The following is a 26,399-nucleotide window of genomic DNA, read 5'->3' on the forward strand; positions in this document are numbered from 1 at the left end:
TGGCAGCTTTAAGTCTCTCAGCTGGCTTAGAACAGCCAATACTCCAGCCTTGGGACTGACAGATCCCACTGGCTGGCCATGTGGTATCTATCCACATCAGCAGATGGAGGAAGCTCAGTGAAATTCTAGCTCCTGCCCTGAGCCTAGGAAAGGTGGTGGCCACCCAGCGATTGCCTCTATCCTGGAACCCAACTTATGCTGCACTGGGCTTTCCTCCATGGTACTCAGGGATATAAGCCCCCCACAGCGGAGAACAGTGGCCTGGAAGAGACAGTACCTGAGATGGTCCCCCAACCACCACATGGTGTTCCAGCCACGGAGGGACCAAAGCACTGTCAATACAGAGGAAGACTGGGAAAGAGAGGACACCTCTGAGGTGCTGCTGGAGTTGACGCTGTGTCCCCAGGAGATCCTGAGCTCGGATGGGATCTCCAGGCATGCATCATTTCAATGGAACTAAGAATTTGCCTGGGCCATCCTTGTCTCCCAGAAAAGGAAGAATTCTAGGCCGCTGCAGCAGGGGCTGGTCAACCTTGCCAAAAGCTCACCAGAAGCAGGCCTGGGTATTAGCCAAAGGAAGGAGAAACAAAGTGTGAGCAGTCACAGTATGCCTTTACTTGGCCACAGGCACTATAAAGGACACTACAGAAGCCAGAGGCTAGGACATCCTATCTGGCAGAGATGGGATGTCTGAGGTCACTCACTATCCTGAAGCCTATATCTTGCATCCTCTGGCTGGTGCTCAATCTCCCACCGCTATATTTTAGCCCAATAAAGACAGACTGACCACTATTTTCAAGGTTCACAAGGTCAGTTCTTGACTGAGTTCTGGATAAGGAAAAAGTGGTCAAAAGAAACCAAGGTTGATGCTGGAGAGATGGCTTAGTGGTTAAGAGCACTATCTGCTCTTCCAAAAGACCTGGGTTCAATTCCTAGCAACCATATAGCAGCTCACAATTGTCTGTAACTCTAGTTCCAAAGGGATCTGACACCACCAATGCACATAAAATTAAATTAATCATGAAACAAACAAACCAAGATATGGGGGGAGGGTGACACACGAAGCAGGTAGATTTCCGAGAGTTCAAGGTTAGTTTGGTCTACAGAACAAGTAAGTTCCTGGACAGCTAGCTAGGGCTGCATAAACTCTCGAGGAGGGGGAGGAGGAGGAAGGGGAAAAGGAGGAGGAAGGGGAGAAGGAGGAAGAGGAGGAGGAAGGGGAGGAGGAGGAAGAGGAGCAAGAAGAAGAGGAAGAGGAGGAGGAGGGAGGAGAAGAAAAGAGAAAGGCAGCTTTGGGAACTTGGAAGAAAGACTATTTCTAAAAACCTTAGTTTCAATTAGGCAGTATTAACTGAGCACTCTGGAGGTGGAGCTGAAGGATCAGAAGTTCCAGGCTACCCTGGGCTACATGGAATCCCCTTTGAAAACAACAACATACACGTCATGAATCTGGCCATATACAAGGCTGGGGACCTGGGAGTAAGAGAAGCAAGAAGGGCTCCCTAGACCTTTCCTGAAATATATTGTGAGATATATATTTGGTCTTTTCAGTCTCCAGGCACGCCTCTCTCTGTCTCTGTCTCTCTCTGTGCCTGCCTACGCCCCCCCCCCCACCATCTGTTTATAGGCCAGAAATCTGGGTGAGGCTTCCCGCCCCTAAGCAGCAAGAATGAAACAGGACAGAGTTTTAGACCCTGCATCCCTAACCTCTGGAGCTCATTGGTGGAGCACTGGCCCTGGAGGTGTGAGGTTCCAGTCCCGACACTGCAAGAAAATGAAAAGATGAAAGGGAACAAAGGCAGCCACAGCAGAGCTCTCTAGGCTGACAGGGATGAACTCTCCAAACACAAACAGAAGCGATGACTCTGCTCCCTGAACCTGAGCTGCCAATACCACGCAGGTTTCTACCCTTTGGTTCTATCTCACATCATTACTCAAGATGACTTCTGTCTGTGTGTCCATCCCCAATCCATGTTCGTTCGTTCTCTCTCTCTCTCTCTCTCTCTCCCGGACACACACAGGCAATGTCAAGGATGGAATCCAGGGTTTAATGCATGCTTTGTCAAGAGCTCTGTTAGCAAGCTATAGAACCCCAGAATCCAAGCCCTTGATTTTTATTTTTTATATTTAGGTTTGTATTGTTTTTGCAATTTTTTTCTTTTTTAAAACTGGAATACAACTGGGCAGTGGTGGCACACGCCTTTAATCCCAGCACTGGGGAGGCAGAGGCAGGTGGATTTCTGAGTTTGAGGCCAACCAGGTCTACAGAGTGAGTTCCAGGACAGCCAGGGCTACACAGAGAAACCCTGTCTTGAAAAACAAACAAACAAAAAACTGAAATACTTTTTCATAAAATATATTCTGATCGATTTGCCCTTCTCCTCTCCTAGATCCTTCCCTGCCTTCCCATCCACTCAAACCCATACCCTCTCTCTCTTTCTCATTAGAAAACAGGCATCAAAAATAAATAATACAAATAAAAACAAAGAGCCAAAAATGGCACAAGAAACATACACACGAAGAAAAACCCCTTTGCACATACAGAAATATCGTGAAAACAGAACATTGAAAAGTATACTATGTAAGTAAAAGATCTGTAAGGAAAAACAAAACCAAAAACCACTCCAAAAAAGACCAGTAAGTACATTTTACGTGGGCCATCTACTACTGGGCATGGGGCCTACCCTTGAGGGTGGTTTGCACATCCAGTGGGACTCAGTTGAAAAGAACTAATTTTTCCCTTGCAAGCAGTTTATCAACTAGAGATAGCTTCTGGGTTAGGGATGAGGTCTTGTGTCTATTTCCCTCAGCACTGGGATCCCATCTGACACAGACCTGTGGATCCTGCCACAGTCTCTGAGTTCATACGTGCATCAGTCCTGCTGTGTCTAGAAGGCCTCGTTTCCATGGGGTCTTCCATCCCCATTGGCTCTTACACTCTCTGCCTCCTCTTCTGCAGAGTTCCCTGAACCCAGAGGAGAGGAGTCTGATGGAGATATCCCATTTAGGACTGAGTGTTCCAAGATCTCTCGCTCTCTGCATTGTCCAGTTGTGGGTCTCTGTGTTTGCTCCCATCTGCTGCTTCTCTGATGATGGCTGAGCAAGGCACGGATCTGTGAGTACAGCACAATGTCCTCCGCAGTCTTTTTACTGCTATGTTCCTTAAGGCCCATGGCCTACCAAGCCTCAGGTTCTCCACCACCAGTGTGGAGCATGGATTCTCATCAGATAGCTGGTTAGTCCCACAAACTTGTGTCAAGATTGCACAGTGTATCTTGTGGGCAGGTCACCGTTTTATATTAAGGGTTTGTACCTACGATGGTGTTTACCTTTCTCCCGATAGTGTGCAGAGTACCATTCAGTACTGTGAACGTGAGTCAGTGGGGTGAAGGCTCTAGGTAGGCAGTAGCCCTACTTCCCTGTGGTTTGTGAGTTCTGTAGGTGTTATCTTCAGCAACAGTGCTTTACCTCTGTGGGCAACAGGCACAAGTCTAGGTAGTAGTTAAGTCTGGGTTGTCTGGGGGTTTCCATGGTGCCTCTTTGGCCAACAACTCAACTAGATGTATCACATTCCCGACTCTGGTGGATTCATTTGGTGGCAAAAGATGTCTAGTTGGGGCTTTGTCGCTCCATTATTTAGTGATTCTATATGTTCATATTCATTTTATGTACATGCGTATATCATAGCTGTCTTCAGACACACCAGAAGAGGGCATCAGATCCCATTATAGATGGTTCTGAGCCACCATGTGGTTACAGGAATTGAACTTGGGACCTCTGGAAGAGCAGCCAGTGTGTGTATGTGTGTGTATGTGAGTGTGTGAGTGTGTGTGTGTCTTTTTAAAACACTCTAGTAGGTTTCCATACTAACCCTCAAATGGTCCCTAATTTTAGCTAGTCCTTCCTATGCTCTCTCTCTCTCTGTTTAATACTCCTGTTCTGGTGTAAGCACCTCCTAGCCCTTGATACTGAGATAGGATCTCAGGTTGGCCTTGATCCTCCTGCCTCCTTATCAGCTGATGTTATAGGTGTGCCCTAAATGTCCTTTTGGTATCCCCAACAACCTAGCATCTCTCTGACAAGTACTGTGAGCCATCAGATACCCACAGTGGGGGACAAGCAGGATACAGATTTGTGAAGGAAACCCAAGTAAGCAGAAGGCCCTGCTTATCTGGACCAATCACTGCACCAAGCATGAACTACTGCATCTTCCTGGTCTGGGATGACACACATTGTCAGAACTCTCAGAATATCCTCATTTGCCTCTGACATTCACTAATGTGAAACACCATTCTATTAACCCAGGCAGTGACATGCCAAGCCCAAGAACAAGGGGAACATGGAGGCAAAAGGATGTCCACAAGAAGGGAATGATCAAGACAATCTACAACAAGCTGTGTTTACCCATCATGCAAGAGGAATTTCATCATTGCCACACAGACCTTCTACCATGTCTGGGCAGGGCAGCATGTGGCTTCCACTTGGTGACAAGTCTAGGCTCTGCAGACTGAACTATAGTTCTTTCAAACTACTAGGTGGTATCAGGTGAAATAGTGACTTTTGAAGACATGCAAAGTGGGCTGAAACTCAGGTATCTTCCTCTTTAATTTTGGTTTTATAAAAGTGAGGGTTTTGCCTGCATATGTGTCTGTGCTGCATGTGTGTGCCTGATATTCAAAGAGGCCAGAAGAGAGTCCAAATCCCCTGAGACCAGAGTTACAGCAGAGTACACTATGGGTCCTGGGAATTAAACCTGGGTCCTCTGGAAGAGCAACAGATGCTCTTAACCGCTGGGCCATCCCTTGTTTTTTCTTCATTTTGTTACTGTGCTGTTTAATGTGTTCTTTTAGCTTTATGTTATCTATTACTAATAGGATGGGCACTTGGAAGAAAATACAGATGTGGTAGAAAGTCCTCCTGAACACTGTGACAACAGCTCTCACTTAAAAACCCCCCCACCTGCTCCTCATCTTGTTAACAGGGTCTCTCTACCTAGCCTGGCTGTCCTGGAACTCACAATACAGAGCACGCTGGCCTCAAACTCACAGAAATCTGCCCGCCTCTGCCTCCCAAGTTCTGGGATTCAAATGCACTTTTAAATCCTCACACCCTGGTCAGTCTATATAATGTCACCTGGATGTCTTCAAGCCTGACTGTTTGGTACCGGAGAGCCAATCGGTGTGCTCACCCTGGAGAAGGAGAGTCCTCCTGCATTCTCTTGCTGCCTGCAGTTCTGAGTGAGGTTCAGGTCTCCCAGCTTTCCCCCTTCCCCACTAACATGGCTATTGGTGTCATCTCTATTCAGCTCACATTACGCAGCCATGTTGGCGAGACTTCACGGGTGTGGTTTCTGACATTTCTAGGAGACACAATCTTACAGTACATTTCCGATTTTTCTGGTTCTTACAATCTTTCCAGTCCCTCTTCTGCAATAATCCCCGAACCTTAGGTGCAGGAGTTGTAAATATATCTAGCCACTGGGGCTGGGCTCCACAACTCCGCATTTTGAGCAGTTTTAGTTTTCTTTAATGGTCTGCATCTGTTACAAAGAGAAGTTTCCTTGATAAGGGAATACCTATCTGTGAGTGTAAGGATGGATATTTAGGATCTAGTCTAAATATGCTGGCTTAGTAGACTGGTGGTTGGAGGTTATCCATGACTTCACTAGCCTTGAGTGGTCATCTAGATTTCTATTACAGGCATGACTTCTCTCTTATTGAGACTTCTTAAATCTCATTAAAGAGCTGTTGGTAACCACTGAGGTACGAGTGCCACTACTGCACCCTTAAGGTCTCAGGCTATGCTGGTGGTTGCTGTGGTGCTCAGGCATCGTAGCTGGATAGAACTGTTTCGAAGCTTGCGTGATGCCTTCCTGCTACCATGAAGGGTAGTCCCCAGGAGGAAGATTTCCAATTCAACCTAGCTCCCATCCTCTGGGTACTGTATCCAAAGCCAAACCCTTTTCTTAATGGCCGGTTTATTAACTCTTTTTTGTTTGTTTGTTTGTTTGGTTTGGTTTTATGAGACAGGGTTTCTCTGTGTAGCCCCTGGCTGTCCTGGAACTCATGCTGTAGATCAGGCTGGCCTCGAACTCAGAAATCCTCCTGCCTCTGCCTCCCAAGTGCTGGGATTAAAGGCGTGCACCACCACTACCCTGATTTATTAACTCTTTAATCCTGCCACTTCCTTTTGTCTTTAAATGTGACAATATGGACACACACACATGCTGTGAATTTGTGTAAAATGAGATAATACAAAGTTCCTAACCTGTTGACTATGCTGACTGTTGCCACAGCAATCGGAGGCTGGAGGGCAGGAGTGGGGAACTGCCTGCCTTGCTTGGTGAACATGAGACTGCCTGTCTTTACCATTCTCCACCTGTGGTGGAGCTCACACTACCTTCTTGCAGGCAGGCTGAGGAGCTCAAGTTACCGTAGATAAAGCACTCAGCACAAGTCTGCAAAAGACAGAGTGGGACTTAGTACTTTAGTGATGGACGGACGGATGGACGGACGGATGGATGAATAAATGAACTGGATAAAGCGTGCATCTCTGCTGGCCCAGAGGACATGTTCTTAGCCCCAAGCAGGATATGTTCTGAAGGCACTCCTTAAAGACATTTAAACACCAGCCTCCCTGCCTCATGAACCCACATCCTGTTCCATGGTTGAGAACTGCCTACAGTATCCTGGGGTCCCTGGAGGCTGGGGAATGGGCTCTGATCCTGTCCCTTTCATTCTCCTGCCTGCAGCCACCCCACTGCACAGCAAAAAAATGGGTCAGCAATCAAGATGGTGAGTCCTTCAAAAAAAGGAAGAAATCAGTTGATGCTAGCCACCAGGAAAGCACTGTGACAGGAAGGTTGTCATGCCAACAGTCTGAGAGGACCACCTATCTAAGCTGTCCCCAGGTGTGAGGGCTTCCAGAGGGGCGCAAGCATCTACCTCCCCAACCTAAGCCGACACTAAGGACAAAGTAGGTGGCTGGTGGCACTCAGTCACCAACCCTGGCACCAGTAACCCACCCCAGTCTGTTTCTCCTCCACTGCCTCTCCCCATCCCAGGAGTAGATGGGATACTACCTATGCCCGGAGTAAACCTGTCACCATCTCCCCAAACCACATTCCTCAGAAACCGTCGTTCAGCAGCTTTTGTTCACACAATGTTCATTCACCAATGAACAGTGTTTATTCATCTCTGCAGAGGCCACATTCCTTCACCCACTATCTACCCAACGGCCAGCCATAAAATTGACATTTCTTTTTTTATTTCATGGTCTCTGCCCCCTACCCTGCTGTGTGTATGTGCGTGTGCATGCGCACGTGCACTTGGTATGTAGGTCAGAATTCAAGCTTGGGTGTCATTCCTCAGGTGTCCTTAGCTTTAATTTTATAGGTGGTGTTGACTTTTGGCTTTTGCCCATTTTCAAAGGCTCAGGGAAGCAAGAAGGAGACAGTCACAGTCTCTAATCACCGAGGTTCCATCTAAAAGCATTCAACAAGCAGCCCCACAGTAGCCAGTGTTCCCTGCAGTCTGCCCTGCCCCAGGCTCTGCTTCAACCACCGACACTCTTTGGAAACTGAGGCAAAGGGGTAGGTAGGATGACTAGTAAGCAAGAGAGAGATCCTGAGGCAGCACCAAGAAGAAAGACACTTGTAATCCTGACATCCAAAACGTCTTTTAAAACCATGACTATTAGGCAATCAGGCGAGTTTGCAGACAGCAGCTTCAGGGAGAGGTGGAGTCATGCTGGTATGTGTGGCTAAGGACCTCCAACCATAGCTAACTTTCTTACTTTGTGTTTTACTTCATGAGTGTTTTACTTCATGTCCAGCATTATTCAAATTGTTTTTACTCCTATTAAACTTCTTCCTTATTCTTCAGAAGAATTGTTTGAGGTGGGTACCGTTGTTAAGGAGAAGCGGACATTGAGGAGATCTGAGCCCAGGCAGCCTGTCAACCAGGAAACAGGAACTGACTAACAATGTGGAGTGTTAGCTTCAGCTCTGTCTTGTCAGTCATCAGCCCCGTGAAACAGTTCCTATCAGTCACCTCTCCTACTGATGAGACACAAGATAGAAGGAGGCAAAAGTCACAGCCAATGGCAACTCAGAGGCCAAGCCCAAAGACTAGCTGACGGAGCCCTTCTCCAAAACTCATTGCGGCCGGCCGAGGACAGCTATCATTTGGAGCGTGAACCAACCCCACTCCTGTGTGACCAGCAAAGCTCCCCAGCGTTAGGGATGTTCACTTCCTGGAAGAAGAGGTGCCCGGCCCAACGGAGCACATCAACACAGGTGAGGAGTTCTGTGACCTGCTCACAGCTTTTGCAAGGTCAAGGAACAAGCCCCAATTGTATCCACACTATCTTCCTGGCAAATGAGGGGCACAGGGCTGCTCTGGCCCCCATCTTGAAATAGGCTGGCACCCAGCAAGCACCAGGAAGCCTGTCTCCACACTGTCCACTCACCCAGAGCTGGGGTTACAGATATGCACAATACACAGCATATTTTAAAGGGTATGGGGAATTTAAAATCAAGTCCTCACGCTAGTGTGGCAAGCACCCTTAGCCACTGAAGCATCTTCTCAGCCCTCAAACCACACTTTTTGTTTTGTTGTTTTTTAAAAGATGGAAATAAGTACCAGCTAGGATGGGGAACGTAAAATGAGGTTGTTTTGGAAAACAGCACGGTGGCTCCTCACAAAGACTGGACACAGAATTCCCATCCGATCCAGCAATCCCTTCCAGGTATACACAGCCCCAAGAACCGAAAGCAAGCTCTTCCTCTAGAGCAACACTGCGACAACCAAAAGGCGGAAGCAAACCAACAATAGCAGTTTATAGGTACAACAGATTCTTGGCCTTAGGAAGGAAGGAAATGACACACACTGCAGCTTGACTGAACCATGAAACACGCTAAGTGAAAAAAGCCACACATGTAAAGGACAATCACTGTATGCTGACACCTGTAAGGGACTCAGAATGCAGGGCCCAAAGGGACAGGGAGGGGCACAAGGGAGAATTCCATGAACAGCCACTTCAGGTAGATGACCTGTTGGGGGTAGGATGGGGGAGTTAGTGATTGTTGTGTAACAGTGGGAAGGTAGAGAACACCTTTGAACTACAGTTTTATAATGGTGTATCGGTGATGTTGATGCTATGCATATTTTAACATACTTTTTATGCTTTGTAGAGAAAAGGCCTTAATCTGTAGTCCAGACTGGCACTGAAGTCATACTACTCCTCCTGCCTCAGCTCCTCAAGTGCCTGAATTACTCCCCCGCCCCCTTTGTACCATGTGTGGAGGCCCAGGGTTCCAGACCTAGTACCCCTCACCCCATACACACACGTGCGACCACAAACAAAAGTCAGTAGGAAGCTGGTGATAAACTACTTCACACACCTTTACTCCACATATCGGCTGAGACGAGAGCACCGCAGCTCCATAGCCTGGTCACTAGCCTCTGACACAGAGGAGGAAGGGCAGCAGGCTGCTCAAAAGACCATAATTAACGTCACTAATTGAAGAGTCTAGAAATGGCCAGAGCCAGACAGTGTGCACCCAGCTCTGCCACCCAGGCCTCTCCCTGCTGTCTCTAAAGATTAAAGGCTTCTACCTGCAACACAGACATGGGTGTACTTAGATTCTCTGGCAGAGAGGCAGGAAGCTGCCTTTCCTGGAACCCCCTTCTTTTCACAGTTGCCTCTAGGACAGCTTTTGGAAGCTGGACCCCTGGTTTCCAGTACAACTCCATTGTGGACTCACTGTACACGCTGGGCTGTGAAATAATGTTACCTCTGGGTCCCTCACTGTCTACAGAGGACACAGGACAGAAGCGACACCACAGCTGCCCTGTGTGTAGGAGTCATTGGGGAGGACAGACCGCTACTGTCTCAATTTTCAGGGAATAATCCACTTAAGGTCATGGTCACTAGCTCCTGTCAGCCACCCGGACATCCTTCTCCTCCTCAACAAATCACGAGCTGGCCCCGAAGTCCCACGAGCCCTGAGGCCAATCTGAAGTTTCATTTTCTGATTTTTTTTTTAATCTACTATTTTACTGACAAAAACCAACGCTCATTCCCTCCTGGCTAAGAACACATCTAAGAGTTTGCTGTGTCCACAGAGCGGCCTGTATTCTGTGGCTTGATTAAAGTGCAGGCCCTTCTGATGGCAGCCCACCCCAACAACCCTAGGGACCTCCTATGCCAACTGGAGAGCCACCAGTGCCTTCATGCATCCCTGTTTGATGAAAGAGAGAGGCGGCAATCCTGGGGCACTTCTTATCCACCAGAGCATCCCGTGGCTGCCCTCCCCCAACAGTCTGCAGACCTGACCCAGGGGAGGGCAGGGGGTCAATGATGGGATCACTGGAAAAGCCAGGCTCTGCACTTAGGAAGAATTTAACCCTCCTCCTCCCAGCCTGGGACTATCCGCCCTAACATTACTAGAGAGCACTCTGAGTGGTCAGAGAGAGCCCGCCCAGATGTGAACCCCCTCCGGATGCAATTCTGGCCCTACCTCTTAAGGTCTTCAAGCCTCAGCTTTCCCCTTCCACACAAAAGTAGTCAAAAGACTCTTCCCAGCCTGAGACAGGAGTGGGGGAGGGGCTCTGCACACTTATTCTCTGTCCAAGCGCTTGATACAGCAAATGATTTACACAACCCTATGCACTGCCAGTCGTCTGGACACCTTCAGTTCACAGAGGCATGGCGCACATCACCCAGGCATTTGCACAAAGAGTCAGTTATTACTTCTCCCAGTGATTAAATTATAGGTGAGGGGGTTCCAGCCTTTGATGCAAAGGCAGGACGGGGTGGGTGAAGACAGTGTGCTAAGGCCTTAACTTCCAACCAGGAGCAGGCCACATGGGGGAAGGACTTAGGCCTAGCAGGCACAGCCATCTACTGGGTGATCGCAAAGGGCTCCTGCCAACTGTTTTAACGCTGTTATGTTTTTTGAGACAGGGTTTCTCTGTATAGCCCTGGTTGTCCTGAACTCACTCTGTAGACCAGGCTGGCCTCAAACTCAGAAATCCACCTGCCTCTGCCTCCCAAGCGCTGGGAGTAAAGGTGTGCGCCACCACTGCCTGGCTTCTGTCATGTTATCTACAGAACCACATAACCAATTTACAAAAACAAAGAACGGCAACAACGTCCATCCATGTCATTTTCATTTATTTATTTACTTATTTAATATATACGAGTACACTGTAGCTGTCTTCAGACACACCAGAAGAGGGCATTGGATCCCACTACAGATGGCAGTGAACCACCATGTGGTTGCTGGGAATTGAACTCAGGACTTCTGGAAGAGCAGTCGATGCTCTTAACCAAATGAGCCATCTCTCCAGCCCCATCCATGTCATTTTAAGTAAGCTTATGATTTTGTGTCTGTTCCCACTCACAGCCGTCCTCGGTGGCATGCATCCCTTAACTTGGACAACTAGGGCTGGTTTTTGAGCCAGACACTTTTCACAGACTAGGACATCGAGACTAAGAGGTGGGGAGAGCAGGATGCAACCTCAGGCCAGCTCGACTCCAAATCCCAAACCACACACCAGGACCTCTTTGAAGAGGCCACTTCTTATTGACTCTCCAGGCCCCAGTGAACATTTGCCATCTGTGAAACCCACATGTAGCAAGGACAGTGACCCAGCAAGACTTCTCCCTGCCATCATGGTCTGAGGAGGAAGCAGTCTCTTGCAACATCCAGCATCAGGGTCCAAAGGTTAGCTACAGGCTGTTGACCATTAAAAATTATTAAAATGCACAGCCCAGCTTCCAGAACATCTCCACTGGTTTCTACCTGGCAAGAACTAAGGGGATGGAACAGGCAATGTCCTGAGTCGGGCTGTCACTACCCTGTAACTTTACTCTTCCAGGGTCTGCACCCCAGCACAGCTGGAGATGCCTGGGAGGCAGGTCTCACCGTGGTATCTTTGGGTGAAATAGTCATGGATGACACAGTAGGCATAGCAGCTAGTCATGGCAGCAAACCTAGATGAGATCCCTCCATACCAGGCTCCACCGTGGGCACTTTTCACATTCGCCTGCTGATGAACCCGCCCCAAGCCTGCACAGGTGGCCAAGGTGTACAGCTGCTTCCTGCCTCCAAAGGAAGAAAGCTGTGGGAAGCAGAAGGCAGCACTGTAGCTGCAATGCTGTGCCCACCATCCCTGATACGGACTCCTCTCACTAGATCTTCCGGAGAGCACGATCAGGGTATGGGGTGGCATTCTGTCAGAGCCCAGCATAGTTCTATACCTACCTAGGACAAGCCTCAGTGGCCAGCAAGCTTCACGCTCACCACACATGAAGAGCGAGTACACAGGCATCCCTTTGCCGAATCCTTTCATCTTTTGTTAGTCCCTTTTCTACTGTGAGAAAACTCTGCTCTAAGGAAACAGCTTCCAGGCTGGTAGCCACGCAGCCTCTGCTTCATCAGTCTGCCTGCTTTCCCAAGTCACTCAAAAAAGTGTTAACAGTTTCTTTTTCTTCTGTCTCTGCTGTAAGCAAGATTTCTCTGGTTCTTTGGGGCTCTTTATTTTTCCTCTAAAGCCGCCCTCCCTGCAGTGTGTTTGCTTGTCCACCATGTGGCTAGCTGACATCCATGATGGCTTAACTCAACCCCTTCCCTCCTCCATTCTCCTCCTCTGAGCAGCTGCTGAGAGTCACAGCTTACCTGCCCAGGGTTTTCCTTTTAAAATCTAATAAATGTATGAGACGGGGGTGGGGCAGGGCGAGGGAGTGATTCCAGTACTTGCCAGAAATCATAGTTCAGGCATCTCACTCCAGCTCACTGTCCAGCAACACTGGCATTGGAAATGAGCCTGGCTGTAAGCCCCCAACTTTGTCAGGTCCCACAGAAGTCTCCAGAGAGAGCTGAGCCTGGCTCTCCCCATCTCCCACCTCACTCAATCATTTCTACACAATGAGGTCTTGATTATGTTTGATCAATGATTAAAGTTTCTAGGAATGCCATTTGTTTCAAAATATACATCGAACCAGGCCGGGCATGGTAGCACACACCTGTTCTGAAAGCACTGGAGACAGCAGGGTCAGGAGTTTGTGGCTAAGCTCAACCACACAGCTCAAAAGCAGTCTGGGTTACCTGAGACCATGTCTCAAAAATGCTGACCACCAAATCATTGCCTTCTAAAAAAGACACGAACAGGTCAGCCTGAAATATCATCTGCCCATTTGTCAGAGACCCACGCATGCAAGAGGCAAGGTGGTGACACCCAAAAGGCCTTGGGCACCATGGCTTGGGCAGATGGGTAGAGTAACATGGCTCTGAAGCTGCTAGACTGAGCCCACACCCTTTAGCCTTGGCAAGTAAAGGCAAGGTCCTCAGTCACCAGCCATTCAGCATAATGGGAAGGCAGCAACAATGGCTTCAAATGGAAAGGAAAAGAACAGAGACTGCTGGGAATTTTCCTAGGACAATGAGAGACACTTCAGTCTGAATGAACCAGCCACCCATTCTCAAACTTCTCTGAAATACCCTCTGTTTCCCCATTGTTAACAAAGTCCAGGCACTGTGGCCTGGGTCCAACATTTGGCTGAACTGGGTGGGCTCCATCTAACTGCACTCTACCCGGTTTCTGCCTGCTGCTCCTTCTCACCTGGCAGGGCTCCCTCCTGAGCCTCTGGGCTAGCCCTCATAGCACCTGGCCCAACAGTGTTCCATACATGCTGACGTGAAGGTCACCAGGGATGCTTTGGAGCCTGGGCGCTGTAACCTGAGTCTGCCTTTTTGTGAGCCCCTGGCAGGAGCCTTGAGCTCTGAGAAAGACAATTCTCAGTCCAGAGAAGAGAGGACAAACAACTGAACTAGGAGGCCACCAGCTGTCCCTAGGAACAACAATGGGCCAAACCTCACAGGTAGAAAGCATGTCTAGGCTCCTGCTGCCTAACACACACTGTGTTCACCAAAAAGTGAACCTGATCTTCAACAACCATCGAGTGGCACCATGCCTGAGATGCAGCTGACGCACAGGAGGTCACCGCTCTCCCAAACCAAAGCCATGAGCAGCCCGTGGGATCAGGCTCGACCTTTCTTTCCTGAGCTGAGGTTCCCCACCATGAGTATGGTTTCTAGGAGTGAGCTAGAATAACTGAGGAGATCCCCTGTAGTCAGTGCTGAACATCTGGGACAATGATGGGGAAAGGAGGGGAAAGTTCGCTTACCTGAGAGAGAGGTGGGGGACTTGCCTCCAGGAGTGGGGATCAGTTATGCGTTCCAGGAACCATGGAGAGCAGCTGGGAAGAAGGGGTACCCCGGATGCCAGCCCTGCTTTCTCTATCCTGGACCCCCACATGACAGTCTGCACACACACAGCCCAGGAGCCCACAGATCTCTATCTGCAGCCCGATCTTGCAGCCACTGAGTGAAATTCCACCAGCTCAGCACATTGCAAAAAGGGGGGTGTTTTGCTCGTGCACCATTCTTTCCACGGGGGCGACCATCTTGCCTGCTCCCCCTCTTCTGGAGTTTTCTTACATATGTGATTGCCCTCCTTTTCCTTATAGGGGTCTTTCCAGAGTGCTCAAGAAAACACTTCAGGTCTGGTCAACATCACGGTCCAAACTCCATTTGACAAACAGAAAGCTGAACCGCCAAGGCCCCTCAGGAATGGTGCAGGGCAGGAGCTGCCCACCCTACTTCCCAGCCTCGTGTGCATCTATCTCCCAACACAGGCCAGGCTCAAGCTAACCTATGGTGAAACTGGCGCCTCCTTCACCGCCCAAGACACCATCGTCAATCACAACTGCTGATCCCTTCCTTCTTCCTGTCTAGCCCTGCCATGTCCAAGTGGGGAACAGAATGTGCTTGGCTGGAGACCCGGATGCAATAAATTGCTATTAACAGACTCAGTCTGAAAAAAACAAAACCATAGTCCTCTTCCTTTCTGCTCCTCTCGCTCAACACTAGTCCCTGTGAGGCCAAGGAGAGACCGGCTCCCTTAGGCCAGTCACTTCCAGAGAAACCGGTTCCTGCTGGCTCACCTCTGCCTCTAGCTCTCCCTTCTAGTAGCAACCCCTCACCACAAAGCCTTCCTTCATAGGTGCAAGCCAGGCCACAGGAACCCTCTAAGTTTGGTCCTTGTCACTCTGCTTTATGTCGCATTTACTAAGTACCTGTTGAGTACAGCCTCACGGTGCCCTGACCCCAGCACAGAGGTGGCCATGAGCAGGGGAAATGACTGGGCACCTACCCTCTGTAATTCGGAGGAGGGGGGGAAGAACAGGAGTGAAAGATGCAGGCATAACCAAAAGCCAGAAGCATCCCCATCAAGAAAAAGCAATGAGAGATACACCCAAGTGACTAGATGCAGGCTGTAAATTCGAGTTCTATGTACTGTCTGTATTCAGATTACATTAAATACAAAGTCCTGTGGGAAGACCAGGGGCCTGCTGCTCCTTCCCTTCTCTTGCTTGCCTGTCCAGTCAAAGTTCCTACAAAGCCATCTTCACCACTTGGCTGTGTGAACCCAGAGCAGGGTCCCAGGGTCTTGTTGGTTTCAGTTCACCCTGGGGACACCTAAGAAACATGACTCAGGGGAGGAAGAGAAAAGGGCTATCTATTCACTCTGGACTCAGTTACTGTGGCAAGTGAAAAAGGCAAGGAATGGAGCAGTGGCCTGTGCCGAGTACATGTCCTTCCAGATGTCTGGGAAGAGCTGTCTGTGGCTGTTAGGACTCAGCCATGACCTAAAGGGCCCTGTCACCCAGACAGAATGGATGACAGATGGCCTGCCCACATTGGTGGGTAACTTTAGGTCTCAGGCCCTGCCTGGATCTGTTGGGGGCTAATCTGGGACTTTCCCACTAGACTGGAGCCCCCGGAGCCCAGAAAGTTCTATATGCCCCCAGGCCTTCCAAAGTAAACTTCCAAGAAACCAGGTGACAGGCCTAAGACACACACACTGACAAACACCAGGGTGTCCACAGTCCCATGCCCCACACCCAACACATACAACTATCAGGGGAGATGCCAGAGGGCTCCTCCCTAGTAAAGGCACAGGAGCAGCTCAAGGCAGCCCCAAGCAGAGCTGGATGCCTGCTGATGCCCACTCACGAGTATAGGCCTCCCTGTTAAGTCATGCACAGTGGCAGAGTCCTCAACAAAGCGGGGGTGGGGGGGTCCTGGAGCTCTCAGCCTCCGCCATGCACACAGGCCATGGACTGCTGGGCCATCAGCTCTAGAAAGCCAAAGAAAGACACAGACCACTGTTTCCTTTTACCGACATGAAAGGTTTGTGCTGCAAGCATATCTTAGGGAGCACCCTCACCCATCGGGCACTATATACCTGTCCATGCTCCCACACAAACCCTGTGTGGGAGATGCCACCACCTCCCTGTGTTGTAGATAAGGAAGATTCGACTAAAAAAAAAAAAAAAAAAAGCAACCAAACAAAACAGCCTATAAACAACTCTCAAAACTTAGGCGTCCAAAATGTCCTGACTCCCACATTGGGCTATCCTGCCTCTCTGTTAACTGAACATTAACCCAGAGTGAGCTACCATGGTACAGAGGATAAAGGATGCTGACAGGACAGACACTGGTACCTGATCTGGAGGAGCCCAGGCTCCCTCATATGTGCCTTTAGGAGGGCCCAGGCCACTCTTCGGACTCCCAACACAGCACTCCAGGTACATCATGAACTCACGCCTCTGTGCAGTGAATGCCTACACTTCACTTTTAAGTGCCCCCACCCCATCCCTTTACAAGCCTTTCCCAACATTTCTGGAAGAGTCGGTTATCCACAAGAGGCATCCTACAGACAGACCTTGGCCATCCCTGCTCTCTAGTACGTAACTGGTTGTGATTACCTATTTCCTGTCTCATTCCCAGACTCCTGCAGGAACTCTCCCAAGGACAGTGACAACAGTAGGTCTCTCCTACCACATGCCAGGCCATGTCACACCTCTCCACGGGTGAGCCATCAGAGCATGAGGCAGACAGTACTGTTATCACCCCATTTTACAGATGAGGAAGTAAAACTTAGACTGGCTGCAGAGGCTTCCTGACTGCTGGCACTGTCCCCAGTCCCCACAAAAGAGCCAGTAGTAAAGGTCACCATAGGTCTCTCATGAATGACTATGAAGGAAGAGAGGGTGTTGTCACACTTAGCTACCGAAGTCCCAAGCCCCCTCCCCCAACCCCACGGATTCCTTGGGATTCCCCAGTCCTGCACTCACTGTACCCTGTCCTCTGCCAAGCTCTAGGCTTTCTTCTCTTCTCCTGTTCCTCTCAGGCTCACTGCCCCAACAGGGCAATCTCAGACCCATAGAGTAATGGAGTTATGGGACTATGGGCTATGGGATTATGAGAGGCAGGTGCCCTTCCTCCTGGGGTATACCTACAGGATCTGTTCTAAACAAGCATAAACATGGGCTGAAAGACAGCACCTCAGTTGACCTGGTCATTGGACTCTAGTGAGGGAGAGAGGGGGCAGGGTGCCCCCTCAATTGGGAAGATGGAACAAGAGGCCCTTTGTGTCAGCAGCTCCTGAGACACCTGTTCTCTCCTGCCTTCGGTGGCCTCCCTCCCCCAGCCTCTGAGCAGCCTTGTTTATCCTGTAGTGCTGGCACTGGTGGCTTGACTCCTGCATGGAGTTCCACAGCCCCTGCCAGCCCCTGCCTGGTCCTGGCAGCCCAGAGGCAACAGTCAAACAAGGATTAACCACGCTGACACTGTTATTGGGTTTGGGGAGGGCCACAAAGGGTGGGCAAGCAGCACAAGCATTTCATGCCAGCTTGTCTGGCAATGCTGTCCCTGTGCTGCCTGGTGCCCTGTGTCACCTGGTGCCCAAGCTCTACTAGAAAGGAAGGCAGCTCCCTCCAGCCCCTATGCACATCACACACAATAAAAAGCGGCCACACTCTGGCCTCAGTACCCCTTTCACATCACTCTTTGGGTTACAGGTGGCTTACAGGTCAAGGCCTTAGACGTAGCCTTTAAAGCTATCACCATCCCATGTGCCTAGACTGGTTCTATCTGACCAGACAGTCACCTCCTTAGATGCCATGACACAGTAGTTCTCTCCAGATGAAGGAGATGGGTCGGTGAGTTTTGATGATGGGTGAAGACGAGGCTAAGAGGAGGCCGGCAAGCAAGACAGCCTCACTTCCCATTCTTTTTCCTTCACGCTGGGGCCCATCCAAGCACGACAATCAGCCTTGACTTGGGCACCAGGACTTTACCCCTGTGACCACCCAGCTAGAAACACTGTCCCCCTCTAAACTGCCAAAGGTAGCACGCTTGAACACAAGGCCTCCCTCGACCCTGCTCTCCCACGATTTCACATCAGTGCAGAGGAAAGAGGAATACAGATAGCTATAATCAGGCCAGGCAGGATGGTGCAACCTTTAATCCCAGCAATCTCAAACTGAGTTTGAAGCCAGCCTGGTCTACAGGGTGAGTTCCAGGACAGCCAGGACTACACAGAGAAACCCTGTCTCAACAAAACAAAACAGAGTCAAACAGCCAAAGATCACTCTCCGATTTGAGGTGTCACATTGAAAATCACTGATCTAGCCAGGTGGTGGTGGCGCACGCCTTTAATCCCAGCACTTGGGAGGCAGAGGCAGGCCGATTTCTGAGTTCGAGGCCAGCCTGGTCTACAGAGTGAGTTCCAGGACAGCCAGGGCTACACAGAGAAACCTTGTCTTGAAAAAACAAAACAAAACAAAAAACAAAACAAAAAAAAAGCACTTCTGCTATTTCCTAATGCAAACCAAGACACTGAGCCCTTCCCTCTGTTCTCTGTCTCCTGTGCCCCACTGGGGTGAGTGGTAGGGTAGAGTATTATTGGCTAGGAAACATACTAAGCCTACCGAAAGGACCTCTCTCGTTACCCCTGCTGGGGTCCTGCTGGGCTCCACAAGGCTGTCTTACAGACTCTTCCGCCAGTCCCTTATAGGCCCCAATTTCTCCCTCTCACCACCCACCCATCACCTTACCCTTAGTGAGAGACAGAAACTGAGGCTCCATGACTGAGAAACTGCATCTGCAGAAGATAGGCGCAGAGAGCAAGAGAGTGCCTGCTGACTGCCCCTGCCAGTGGACAGGTGAAACCTCAACTGTGCCTCCCTCCACCTCACCTCCCCAAGGGCTCTGCTCTGGTCCATTCTTTCTCTCCCAGTCACTCTTCCCTTCCCTTGGGGATACTGCTCTGATGTTCTCAAGGTCTCCCTGGTGCTCTCAGATGTCCCACCTGACTCTGGGGACCAGGGTCTCCAGTGCACAGGTCCTATGAATAATGTGTATGTGTGTGTGACACTGTGTGTGTGAGACACTGTGTGTGTGTGTGTGTGTGTGTGTGTGAGAGAGAGAGAGAGAGAGAGAGAGAGAGCGAGCACGCAATTGAACTCCTTGCTGCTTTCAAGGCTTCCTAGTCCTGTCTCACCCAGCACCCCACCTGCTCCCAGAGCCCCACTGTGCGTGCACACAAGCCTCCTGCCAGCATTTTATCCTTCCTTCCCCCACTCCACCCCTTTAGACACAGGCTGAGAACTCAGGCCTCCCTGGGTTGGTAGAATGACTTCAGACTCCTTCAGAAGAGCTTGGGGGTAGGAGGGGTGGTTTGGCCCATAGAAAACTTGCAGGGAGGACCAGATCCCCCTGGTCTAGCCAAACTGCACCAGGGCCAAAGTTATAGGGCTAGCAAGTCCCTCAGTCAGTGCTGTTGAGTGTTTCAGGGGACCCTGGGCAAAATGGTCTGTCCCAGCCATCACAGGTCCCTTGTCCTGTGATGGTCACCCGCCTGGCAGGAAGCCCCTTTCAGCACCCAGCTCCTCGAGGTCTCCCATGGAAACGTCCATTCCTTTCTGTTTCACAGGCAAAATGAGATATATCTTAATTCCTTTCATTCTGATTTTTTTTTTAAAAAGTACACTTCTAATACTACTTTTAGACAGTAGAAATGACTTTAGTATGTGGCTCAGTGCTATGCCTAGCATGGTCAAGCAAGGCACTGGGGTCCTTTCCCAGCACAGAAAAAAATAAAAATAATGAACTACAACTTAAAAAAAAAAAAGTCAGCAATGGCCGCTGGCCTCAGAAGGGCCACCGGGATACTGGGGCTGGGGCTGGCCACTCTCTCTGCGGTGCCCCGGGCCTATCGGGGCAAAGGGAGCCCCCATGTCAGCTGCTCCCTCCATTTGTCACACCTGGACCCCAAGGCACCTGCCTCGACCCAACTCTGCGCAGGCGCCGACCCCTCGTCCTTCTGAGAGGCGGGGCGGCCCACAGGAACCGGTTCTCCGCCCGGCCGGTTCCGCAGGCAGGAGGCGGGGTGCTAGGAGGACAGGCCGGCCGCCTTGGGGCGGGTCCCCAGGGAGCCAGGCCTGGCGGGGACTCCAGACCCAAACACCAGGGGCCGGGAGCCAGCGGAGCGCCCTGAACTGCCCCTTCCCATTCTTTTTTCAAGCCAGAACACTGAAACCTTATCTAGGACCTGTCCCTACAAAGCAGGGAGGGTGGGGGTTGGTGGCAGGGAAAGTAGAGGCAACGTCGAGGGAGAAACTAATGCCCCTTCCCAATCCTTGCCCCATCCCCACGGACAGCTTACCGGGGTTACTGCTAAGGCCAGTGGGAGTGGGATGTGGATTTCTATCTGTGGAACCGAATTCCAGGTTTGCAGCTTCCCAGGGACCAGAGGGGCCGAGCTAGATAATGTTACTTAGGAAAAAGGCAGCAGATAATGTCCCCACTTCTTCCTAGTCTTGTAACCCATAAGCCTCTGCCCCTTCAGTATCTGGAGCTCCTCTTCTAGCTGGTCTGGTCCCAGCTTAAGCTGTGGCTGGCTCTTGGATGGAAGCAGGGAAACCAGCCACTTCCTCCCCTCGAAGCCTATAGGTCTGCTCACAGTCTAGTACTTCTGCGGGACTTGGTGTCCTTGACAAGTAAGTATCATAGCCTGACAGTCCTAGGGACCCCCAAGCCAACCCAAAGTCGCCAAACCAAAAAAGCAGAGGTCTTCTTGAAGCTAGGAAAGTCTCCTACCAAGCTTGGGTTATGAAGGCCAGAATTCTGGAGGAGCAGAGTCTTGGATCTCTTTGGCATAGAACAGGGACATGCAGGATGCATTGGAATAGAACAGGGACATGTAGGATGCATCTGCCTTTTAAGAAAGCATGGTGATACACATCCCCTTCAAGGACAGTTGGCAGAGGGTGGCGGTGGCCTTGCCCAAATGGCAAATAATGAATCTCTAAGGTAGGTCTTTGGGAGCACGCAGGTCGCCAGAGAATGACCAGCATTCAGATCGTGCCTGCTGTCTTTGCATCAGGGAGACTGTAGGTGCTAACTCTTCATCTGACAGGAATTCTGACAGCAACCCCAAGGCATTTGGCAATTTTGTGTTTCAGGAAGGGGACTAGCAAAGATTAGGAATGGCAGCAAGTTCAGGCAGAAAAAGCAGGCCCACCTAAGGAAACAGGAAAATAACTCCCATTTGAGGGGCAGCCCTCGCTCACGGAGGCCTTTGCAAACACTGTGCTTCACCCATCAATGTACTGAGGAGAGGAAGCAAGGCAGGGGTGTGGAATCCTTTACCATGGCATCAGCCTCCTGAAAGCACACCTATGGTAGCCCGAGAAAGGCCACCCCAAACCTCCAGAGAAAACCTTAGTGAGCCAGCATCAGCCCTCAAGGGCAAGAACCGTGGGTGTCCATGAGGGGCAAGTGCAGCTACCAACACCTACCTCCTCGAAGCCTCAGCCCAGGGGCCTCAGCAGCTTTAAGATGGGACTTGTCTCTCACCTCACAGACCAGAAACAGGACATCTGCTCTACCTTTAAGTCTTTCTCGTGTTTTCTCATGCGACACACAGTTCCCAAATCTGTTTTGTTTTGTTTTGTTTAAAAAAAAAAAAAAAGCAAAAAGACCATGTTGGGCTACTTCTCATCTGGAAGTAAGGCTGCAGGGTGGACCTGAGTCAGAAATGTCTCTTCACGATTCCTGGTCCTGGCGCTTCTGGATTTTACACACACACACACACACACACACACACACACAAAAGCTCTGGTTTCTCCTCAACCCCAAGCATCATGCATGCCTTCCTACAAGTAAGTCTCTACTGAACATATGGATTTTTTACGGATTTTTTTTAAATGCAGAGGCCACCTCTTTCTTTGACCTCCACACAAATGCAGCAGCCCACAGGTCCCTACCACCACCACACAAACAACTCCTACATGTACACATCTAATTATCTGCACCAAGTTGTATCATACATGTATCAATGTATGTACACACATGTATCAGTGTGTGTACATATATCAGTTTTACTCCTAATTTCTCCAGGTTCTAAGATGTTCTGTTAAAAGTATTTTGGGGGTTGGGGCATAGTTGATATGTGTGCCCATGTACTAAATTTACAAAGAACAAAATAAACTACAACAAAAAACACAATCTTTCCTCCCTCAGCCATCATTTCCTGCCCTGGCGCAATCGGGATCAGTTTCTTTGGTATCAAATCATCTTTAAAAATCATAAATCACACTACTCTCCAATGGCTTCCCGTGGGGCTGACAATAAAATGCAGCCTATGCCACCCTAGCCCCGACAGTCACTCTATCAGGTGCCACAGGCTCTGACCCTCCTGATCTTACAGGCTCTTTTCCAACCACAAAGCTGCATACTTGATTCTAACCTGGGAGTAGGAGAGCATCTGCTGGTGCCTCAGCCTGGAATGCTCCCCTTCCCAGCTGTGTACAGCTGGATCCTTCTGTCTTCAGGCCTATCCTGAGTTCTTCCCAGGGCAGTCTTAACCAGCCTCCTAACACTCCCATTGCCCTAGGCTCTACTTCCCCACGGGGTATCTCTTCTCACGAACTGGTACTGTCTTTCCCAGACTCCCATTAGAAAGCAAGCTCTCTACAGGTAGACAACCCGAGTTCACCTACTACCACACGCCTAGCACTGGCCGGGCAGCTAATCGGCATACTCCATCCAACTTAAGGAAGGAAGCAGATGTTTTCTCTGCTGATTTTCATCTGCCAACTGCCTACTTGCAGGATCTTCCCAACACCAAGTTTTCCCACATTGGCCACCCTCTCCCGCATGCCTGGTAAAGGTCAGAAGGTCAGGGAAGGAAGAAAGGGGTGCCTCTGGATCGCCCCTTCCTTGCTACGTATGCAGCAATAAAGACAAGCGCCTGTACCTGCCCTACATTCCCAGAAACCGCTCCAACTGCCACTGTCAAGGTGAAGGTGACAGCTCTGCCTCTCCCTTATCAGATGCAGAATGCTCTGGCTGCCAGGCTAGCTACAGTAGGTTCTCAAGTGAGCCCCAGCAACAGGAAACAGATACTACCTGGGGAATGGAACCCTCTAGGGCAGGCAGTCTGCCCGTCCCACCTGACTTCCCCTGAGCCCCAGACACCTGGGATCCTCTTAGCGGAAATCCATCCAGTCCCCAGACACAAATGCACATCCAATCCTGAGTCTGCAGCACAGACCAGGGTGTCAAGAGAATATCCTTTAGAAGACATTTCTTTCCTGGGGCTGTTTCCAGAGAGAATGCTACATGGTGCTAAGATTAACTTTTAAGAGGAAAGGAGGGAGCCTTGCACAAAAATTGTGGAGGAAAGGGAAGGGAAGAAGGAAGAAAAAAATACTCAAGAAGGTGGAAGCAGATGTGTAACAAGAAGTTTGGTTAGGATCAAAATCCAGAAAAGGACAGTAAGGTCATTTCCTCCACATAAGTGATAATTACTAATATTGATCAAATGGACACAATCTCAAAGAGTTCTTCTGGGCTCTGTACAAGGTCATTTAAATTATAATGGCCCAGGTTGGAGATGCTGCTCTGCCGGTAGTCACTTCCCCAGCATGAACTAGGCCCTGGGCTCAATAATACTGTTATTACAATAATGATAACAGCTAGATGGGCATGTTGTGCATACCTTTAATCCCAGCACTCTAGAGACAGAGGCAGGAGAATCTGAGTTCAAGGCCAGCCTGGTCTACAAAACAAGTACCAGAGCAGCCAGAGCTACACATAGACCCTGTATCGAAAAACAAACTAATAATAACAACAATAATAAGTGTAAATACGATTAGTAAGTAATAATAAACAACAAATTTCCCAAATGCTCACACTAAATACAGTACCTAGGATTTCCTGCACGTTGAGCTAGAGCTCCTCCTTCCACCAAGTTACATTCCCACACCAACAGTTAACAATTGCAGAGCACTTACTGTGTGCCCCACGGCGTTGAGATTGCATTCAGACTTTTCATCCTTAAAACCACCCCCACGGAGTGGATACTGTCAGAATTTAACCTCATTTTACAAGGGGGTTGGGTCAAACTCCCTATGGTGGCACCGCCAGCGGCTGCACCGCTGTACAACTCCAGCTTCCTGGTTCTGACTACAAGGCTATCTGGCGTTCCGTGGTACAGGCCTTCCAAATCAGTATCCTTCAAACCATGGCGCCAGTTTCAAAGAGAGATGCACAGATCCGCCCCCCCCCCTTTTTTTTAATCGGACGATGTTTGGAAATCCTCAGGATCAAGCAACCCATCTCGGTCAGGAAGTGTGCTGAATCTAGCACCCAGAGAGGGACTTCCTACCGCATCAAGAGATTGGAAACAGGGTCTCTGGGAACCTTGCTCGGAGTGGCAGCATCTCTCTGACTGCTTTAGGTCAGACCCCTCCGCCAGCGCCAGCGCGGAGGCGCCGGGCCCGGAAATTCCCACAGAGCTAAAGCAAACTTCCCGGGAAAACTCCTCGGTTTCCTCTAAGCCCTTGTCACGGAGATGCTGCCAAGAGCGCCAGCTGCTGGGGACCCTCCCAGGCGGGAGCCGCCAGTCGAGCGCCCCGGGTCCTCCTGGAAAGATCCGAGGCTGAAGTTCAAAATTCACGTCCAGCTCGGGCCAGACCCTCGGCCTCGCCAAGGAATCTGGGGCAGCTTCCACTCTCGGGTGCCTGCCCTCCCCCAGCTTCAACTAATGGGGCACCTCCTGCCAGGACATGTAGGCTGGCTGCGGGGAGATCCCGCAGGCGACCCTAGAGCTTCTGGGGAATCTGAGCAGCCGCAGCTGGCGCATGCACACACACACACGCACGCACACACACACACACACAAACACACTCGCGTGAGTGTGTGTTTACGTACCGAACGTGGGGTGGGAAAACAATGGCGAACCGCTGGGACTACGCGACCACCCCCTCCTCATCCCATCAGCTCTCTGCTCAATTTATATCTACCGTGAAAGGGGGGTGGGGGTGAAAGGCGATCCTCCGACACTCCATCGTGGAACGTAGAGGTGGCAAGGGCCAGGGTGGCATGGAGAGAAGACAAGAGCAACAACGGCTGAAAAACGGGAGGCGGCGCCCGGCTGGTCCGCGGGGAATGAACCAGAGCCGTGGGAAGGGCGCGCGCTGGACCCCGGCGGCCCATGCACCCGGGGGCAGGAGCTCCGCGTTACGGGTACCCGAGCCCCACGTGGGGCTCGCTCGCAGGGGGACACCTAAGCTCAAGCTCTGAGTGCTTAAACTGGGCGCGATGGTCAGGCTGGGAAGAAAGACCTAGGGCCGGCGGGTCGCAAAGGGCGGGCGGGTAGAGGACCCCCTGAAGCCCGGCTCGCGTGGCGCGCGCACGCCACCCCCAACGGCCTGCGGCCACTGCCTTCCAAAAGAACACGGGATCAGCGCGGCGCCACCGACCGGCGTTGTGAGGGGTCCGGTAGAATCGGCTCCCCCTGGCAAAACTTTGCCCAAGATGGAAAGTCGCGCGGAAGAGAGCCAGCGTGTCCCTAGGAACGCGGGGACGCGCGTGTCAAACTTCGCGAGGTTGGGGTGAAGGGCGCGCGGCGCGGAGGGGCGCACTTACTAATCGGTCGGGCGCTGGCCCGGGGTCGCAACTCCGCGCTCTGGCTCCTGTTCAGTGCGTCTCGGTGGCCAGCAGCCTGGTCTTCCCGCTCACATGCCCCGGCAACACTGCGAGCAGCGGGCCGGGGCGGCGCGGCCGGGCGGAGGCACGCCCCCCGCCGTGGGCTGGAAGCGCTCGGGACCGGCGGCCCGCTGGGCTCCACTGGCCACCGTCGCGGGCGCCGAGCTGAGGACGGGTCGGGCGGCGCCCTCCGCCGAGCCAGGCCGCTCGGCACTCTGCCCTCTGCCCCCGGCTGGCCGCCGCCGTGCTCCCTTCCGCAGTCCGGCTCCCGGACTCCCGGCCGCTTCGCGGGCCTGGCCGGGAGGCAGTGCGCTCTTCGCCTCCGCGCAGTACCGAGCCCGCTGGGTCCAAAGCCAGGGCCTCCGAAGCTGAGCGCGCCGTTCCGGCCTTCGACCTCTGCCGGCCGCTCCGGAGCTCGGCTCCCAGGAGCCGCGCTCGTACACTTCAGTTCCCAGGCGGGACTGGAGCAGGGCGCTCGCCGCTCGCT

General features: G+C 51.0%; 1 protein-coding gene across 2 annotated transcripts in view; it reads right to left on the minus strand.

Annotated features, from left to right (window-relative positions):
- The window catches only part of Sox13 (SRY-box 13), a 44,457-nt gene extending 18,262 nt beyond the window's left edge, over nt 1-26,195 (minus strand). For both annotated transcript variants that reach the window (XM_028764667.1, XM_028764666.1), the window contains exon 1: nt 25,853-26,195. The gene's annotated coding sequence lies outside the window, so the exon portion shown is untranslated. The remainder of the gene's footprint in view (nt 1-25,852) is intronic.
- Between the last annotated feature and the right edge of the window lie 204 nt (nt 26,196-26,399).

Source organism: Grammomys surdaster, unplaced genomic scaffold (assembly GCF_004785775.1).
Source record: "Grammomys surdaster isolate TR1022 unplaced genomic scaffold, NIH_TR_1.0 145, whole genome shotgun sequence".
NCBI lineage: Eukaryota > Metazoa > Chordata > Mammalia > Rodentia > Muridae > Grammomys > Grammomys surdaster.